Source organism: Saccopteryx bilineata, chromosome X (assembly GCF_036850765.1).
Source record: "Saccopteryx bilineata isolate mSacBil1 chromosome X, mSacBil1_pri_phased_curated, whole genome shotgun sequence".
Classification (NCBI taxonomy): domain Eukaryota; kingdom Metazoa; phylum Chordata; class Mammalia; order Chiroptera; family Emballonuridae; genus Saccopteryx; species Saccopteryx bilineata.
The window spans coordinates 85543429-85549804 of record NC_089502.1 but is presented as its reverse complement, the minus strand read 5'-3'; positions in this window follow the sequence as shown (position 1 = coordinate 85549804).

Here is a 6376-nt window from a genome sequence, read left to right as displayed (position 1 = left end):
TGCCTCTACTTACTCCTGACATCAGAGAGATAGAATGATAGTGGAGGGAGGCAGGGCTAGTTGACACTCTGTTTTTCTTCCCTTTTTTTGGGTGATGGGGCCCAGTGGGGAGCTGAGCTTCCACCCTTACCAAACAACAGCTAAACATGATGTTTTTATTTCCACTTCTTTTCTCTGTAGAAAAAAATGGGGCTTGATGATGTCAGCCTCGATCATTTTGTTGTTAATGTTTGTCAGATTTTATATTCTTATATGGAGGTAATTAGGTCATGTGAGTTAGTGCTCTACTTTTTCTGAGATGATGTCAGTGGAACTGAGGTGAAGGAAACTCTACTTCAATCCCAGGTGTTTTCAAAAAGGTAGTGTGAGTCAGTGTTCCTTTATCTAGTGTGTGGTCAGCAGGTCCTAGTGGGAAGCTGAACATATATACTTATTAGGCCTTCAAAAGAGAGACTGCTTGCTTAAGAATAGTAACAAAAAGTAGTTAATATAATCAAACATCTCTTATATAATTAATATTTTGAATGTCTACTTTCTATTTAATAGAAAAACCACTTGTCCTACCAGGAGCCAGGAAAATAACATGAACAAGAAAAACAACAACAACAATCTGAGCAGACCACCAATATGGGTCAGATGCTGTCTAATGGTTAGTGGCTACTATATATTCTCTATAATGCTATATCAAGTATTACTATATTTAAATTTGTCTTTACTTTATACTAGCCAGTTCTCATTACTCAAATTTCCCTTCTAAGTCAATAACTTCTTATATTTTACATTTGTTGTTCAAATTATTGTGTTGTTTCTCTTCTCTAATTGGACCCTGAATATTAAGGAAGTGGGGAGTGGTTCTGTGTCTGTGTCTTCTCTGAGTTTTCAGGTTTAGCTACTTTTATATGTGCCACAGTGTGGTCATGACTTCTTTGAAGTTATGGTGAAAGAGGAGACAAAAGATGAAAAGAAGAAATGGTACTTGGCTTGATGGTAAGGTGTTTAATTTTTATTGTGGTGACTAAGTGGCAATTCAGAAGATAACTTTGGTGTGTAAGTGAAATATATAGAAAGGAAAGGTAGTATTTGTAAATGTTGCAGTGGAATATAACTAGCCCTTTTCATTGATTTCAATAAATTCAAGAGAAAGTTTTGAGGTATTTTGAATAATTTTATTGGGTAGACAATGATTCATTATTTGGTTCCAAGGTGAAATACTATGATGAAAATATCAAAGCATTCTGAGGCTGAGCACAGAAAAGACTAGAAAGGGGAAACTTCTTTGTTTTCCTAAATGAAGTACATAGCTGCTGCTGCTTCTGCTACAGTCCTCTGTCTTTGAGCAAAGGATGCCCAAGTCAGGCTCATGTGGTTATATAAAGAAGGTTCAAGTTAAGAAGAAAGAAGTTCTGTTCAGCTCTCTACCTAATAGTGCTTTACCTGGCCTGCAATATTTAGGTAAAATGGGTCAGTATAGTGGTCTTTTCTACTTAGAAACTGACTTTAGGGGAATGTAAATTAAATTTTTTTTGTGTGACAGAAACAGTGAGAGAGACAGAGAAAGGGACAAATAAGGACAGACAGGAAGCAAGGGAAGGAGATGAGAAGCACTAATTCTTTGCTGTGGCTCCTTGCTCTCCTTAGTTGTTCATTGATTGCTTTCTCAAATGTACCTTGACTGGGGGGCTACAGCAGAGTGAGTTACCCCTTACTTAAGCCAGCTATGTTGGGCTCAAGTAAGCGACCTTGGGCTTCAAACCAATGACCTTTGGTGTCAAACCAGTAACCATGGGGTCATGTGTATGATTCCATGCTCATGCCAACAATCTCGCACTCAAGTTGGTGAGCCAGCACTCAAGTCGGCAACCTAGGGCTTTCAAACCTGGATCCTCCCCATTGCAGTCCGATGCTCTATCCACTGCACCACCGCCTGGTCAGGCTTAACTTGCTTTTTATGTCTCAATTATATTGAGTTGAAATTCAGCAGAATAATGCTGGCAAATATTCTAAGTCCCAGAGGAAGAGAGAAAGGAAGAAAATCTTATTCTTTCTCAATCTTAAAGTTTGTCCCATTAAAAGCACAGTAGGCAAGGGGATATAATCTCAAAGAAGGATAAAACATAGAGATAGAGGAGAGTAGGGTGGTTGTCCATATTTCATAGTATATTCTTCTTATTCCTCATGGACTGAGGGTTTTGGGGTACTGATTGAAATTGCATGGTGAACAGTATTTGAGTATGGCTAGGAGCACCAATTTTAGCTATTCTATGTGTAGGACTCCATTCCAAGATGGGCCATCCATGTGGTTAAACTTATGCTTGGCAACTCTTGGAATGAAGTAATACACAACAGGTACAACACAGGTAGTGTTCATAGAAGAGAGGGTGTGACTACTGAGTTCTTCTTTGAGCCAAGACACCATCCTTTCAGTGGTGAGCCACATCAGGGGACCCTAGTACATGCCTTATAATGAGTAAGATATAAAGAATGAGAGCCCATGGAAAAATATTTGTATGTTTTTGTGGGATTTAGAAGTTTGTTAAAAAGGAAACTGTGCATATGAGACTACAACATGATATATAGTTATGATGTCCTTCTGTATTTTCACTGATTTTTTTTCTCTGTGAATCCAAATGTTTTCTTTTTTTTATTCACTTTTAATTGTATTTGAAGTCACCAAAGTATTGGGGCTTAAGCATGGTTAAGCTAAATGAAACTCTATTATATAGTTTTTAATTCTTTTTTAGTGATGTGTTAAATGTATGCTTCCTTGTTCACTTATTTTTTAGTTATTATGTAAAAGATGGGTGGTCAAGTAGAAATCACAGTTTAAAACTCTTGATGGTAATAAATATTGCCTTTTATCTTTTATTTACCTTTGGAATTATATTCATAACCTTGTGTACTGACAAAGAGAAAGAAGAAAGTCAGTACTTGGAGAACATCTGCACAACTGGAACAGTGCATTGGACTCGAGTTATAAATTTTACATTCTTGTCTAGGTATATAGACAGGATCTTGATGTTCATGAAAAGGTAAGCCTTCTTTAACCAAATAAATGGTTATAGAAAATGAGGGTTTTCAGTATTTCTACATCTTCAGTTGTCACATGTTTTATCCCCACTTTAATCCTTGGCATAAATTTTGATTGCAAACAAAAGAAATTAAAATTCTCTATTTTTATTTCCTAATATTATTACCTATGTACAACTTGTGCCTACTACTTATAGTATCTTCTCTCTTCTTTCACATGATCTAAGGGTTTCCCTCAACAAAATGTCTCACTTCTCCAAATATGTGCTGGCTGTGACCGTGATAACATTGAATATTTTTCTCAGGTTTAATTGTGTTTTTATTTTTGAGGATGTGTGATAATTTATGTGTGAATGTGTTTGTATATAAATGTTCTGGAATATGTAGGAATTCTTGTTTGACACTGGGATGGTCGTGGTGAGTTTATAAAAGGAAAGTGTGAAAAAAAGGAAGGTGTGTAGGGAAAGATGACACAAATAATAAACTTATTCCAAACATGGCTACAGTACAACTTCTAAACAGAAGTAATATTTCCATGAAATATAAACATATTACTGATGAACATTGGATTTTATTATTGATCATGGTGTCTTATATATGGTCTCAGTCTGATGGGAAGTTGGTGCTGAAGGAAATATGGTAACCTATTTCAAAAGACCTATTGAAAAAAGGAATACATTTAAAATATTCAAAGGAATATTTAGAGACTCAGGTCTCTAAATAATAAACTTGGTGATTCAACATTTGAATAACAAAAATTTTAAGGACAGCAGAGGGAATATTTGAGAGGAAATAATGAGTGAGCACAGAGGGAAAATGTAGGGAATAGACTTCTTTCTCATAAGTGAGAGAACAAATGAAAATATGTCATCAGGAGAATTATATCTCCTTACACATGGACAATGTCATAAAGGTATTAAATCACAAATGAGAAGTACAAAAGACATAGCTTGTTATTGTAGATACCATTTTAGAAATATCAGAGGTGAATATTAGGTTCGTCAGTGGGATTGGAGGTCAGAGTAAGTGTCTTTCAACTCACAAAGAGAAAGAAACTTGGAAAGCAAAGATTATTTTAATCTTTCTAGCTCTCTGGTAGAATAAAAACTCAAGTGTAATATAAGTGAAGATCAGTATTGAACTATCAACTTCAAAGAATTTTATGAATTTTTAGTCTGTCTAAAGACAAAGATGAAGAAATACATCTGTTTTTTCTTTGTTCCATAGGGGGGAGCATCTTGCTGTCCCATTACATTTGGATATGGTGATAATTGACTGTAGGACACAGCTGAGTTAAAAATAAGCAACAGTCAAAAAGACTGTCACAGCTGAAAGAGGCCATTGGAATTTTGTCCACAAGAAAATTCCTTTTTTTTAAGTTTTAAATTTTATTTAGAAAATTAACTTTAACAGGATGACATTGATTAATAAGAGTACATAGGTTTCAGGTATATATTTCAATACACTTGAACTGTTAATTATGTTGTATACCCATTACCCAAAGTCAAATCTTTTTCCATCACCTTATATTTATCCTTCTTTACACCCTTTCTTTCCATTCTTTTACCCCCTCCCTTGCACCTTCTTCCCTTTGGTAACCAGTTCATTTTTATCTATGTCCACGAGTCTCAGTTTTATATCCCACCTATGTGTGAAATCATACAGTTATTAACTTTTTCTGATTTACTTATTTCACTCAGTATAATGTTCTCAAGGTCCATCCATGTTGTCATAAATTGCACCATGTCATACTTTCTTATGTCTGAGTAGCATTCCAATGTGTATATGTGCCACATCTTTATCAAATCCTCTATTGAGGGACACATTGATTGTTTCTATGTCTTGGCTACTGTGAATAATGCTGTGATGAACCTCCATAGATCAAAAACACTAGTGCATTGGCCCTGGCTGGTTGGCTCAGTGGTAGAGTGTCAGCCTGGTGTGCAAGAGTCCTGGGTTTGATTCCTGGCCAGGGCACACAGGAGAAGCCCCCATCTGCTTCTCCACCCCTCCCTCTCTCCTTCCTCTCTGTCTCTCTCTTCTCCTCCCATAGCCAAGTCTCCATTGGAGCAAAGTTGGCCCGGGTGCTGAGGATGGCTCTATGGCCTCTGCTTCAGGTGCTAGAATGGTTCTGGTTGCAACAGAGCAACACCCCAGATGGGCAGAGCATTGCTCCCTGGTGGGCATGCTGGGTGGATCCCGGTCAGGCGCATGCAGGAGTCTGTCTGACTGTCTCCCGATTTCCAACTTCAGAAAAATACAGAAAACAAACAAACAACCCCCCCCCCAAAAAAACAACAAAAAAAACACTAGTACATAAAGACACAACACACTTCTTATCACAAAACAGATACCTGAGTCATACATGGCTCAGATATATTTTTCAGGACGTAAAAATTTTAAGTTTTATGAAATGTGTAGTTAACTTAATATTTAGTTCATCAAAAGAAAAGAGAATCAGGGAAAGTCTAGTTTAAATGTCCTTCCCCTGAGTCTTTTTTTAGTTCTCTTTTTATGGCAGTTAACTTAGCCAGAAGTGTTATTTCCAAATTCTCTTTCTTCTTCCTCTGTGGAATTTGCATAACTTGGCTCCTTTTCTATTAGACTATGATTTGTTCATGATCTCTTATTACCTTTACACATTCTTTATCATCTTCTATCAGATTTAGTTGGTCATTGGAAAATTAGAATACTAGGTACCTGTGTCACATAATTGAGAAGTGGGAAAATATACTGTTGGCAACCACAACACTGATTAGAAGCCAACACAAGCTAGAGCTGAGAGGAAGAAAAGAGTACATTTCTGGGATTTAAGCTCATATCTCTTTTGGAATTGAACGGTGTTAGTTTCCTTTAAAGAAATACAAAAAATGGGATTTCTTTCCTTTCAATGTTTCTACCCTTGACTGAGGTCTGCTTTACTTTGTAATGGTTTTAGTGTGTTTTCACTAAAGTTATATGGATTTGGGATGAAAGAACTTGAGGGTACCAAAGAGTGTGGGGTTGTTATATGCATTTTGTTTTGTTTGGGAGAATTGGATTGATTTATTTTGGGGGAGAAAGCAGGTATTTCTATTATGTAGTTCCTAAGAACTTGAGAAACAGTAGGTTATAGAGAATAAAGATTTTTTTTTAAATGAGAAAGAGAAACCAAGAAGAGGCTTATTCTCTCCTAGGTATGAAAACCATCCAAGGATACATAAAGCAAGAAGAAAGAAATGGAAGTTGAAGGGCAGTAAGTAGGAATGCCAAGTATTTATGTAATAATGATGAAGTTTATGTTATGGTTGGGGGGAATTGTACAGGTATGAGAAAGACTACATTGTTGTAGGGTGAATTGGGCAAAGGA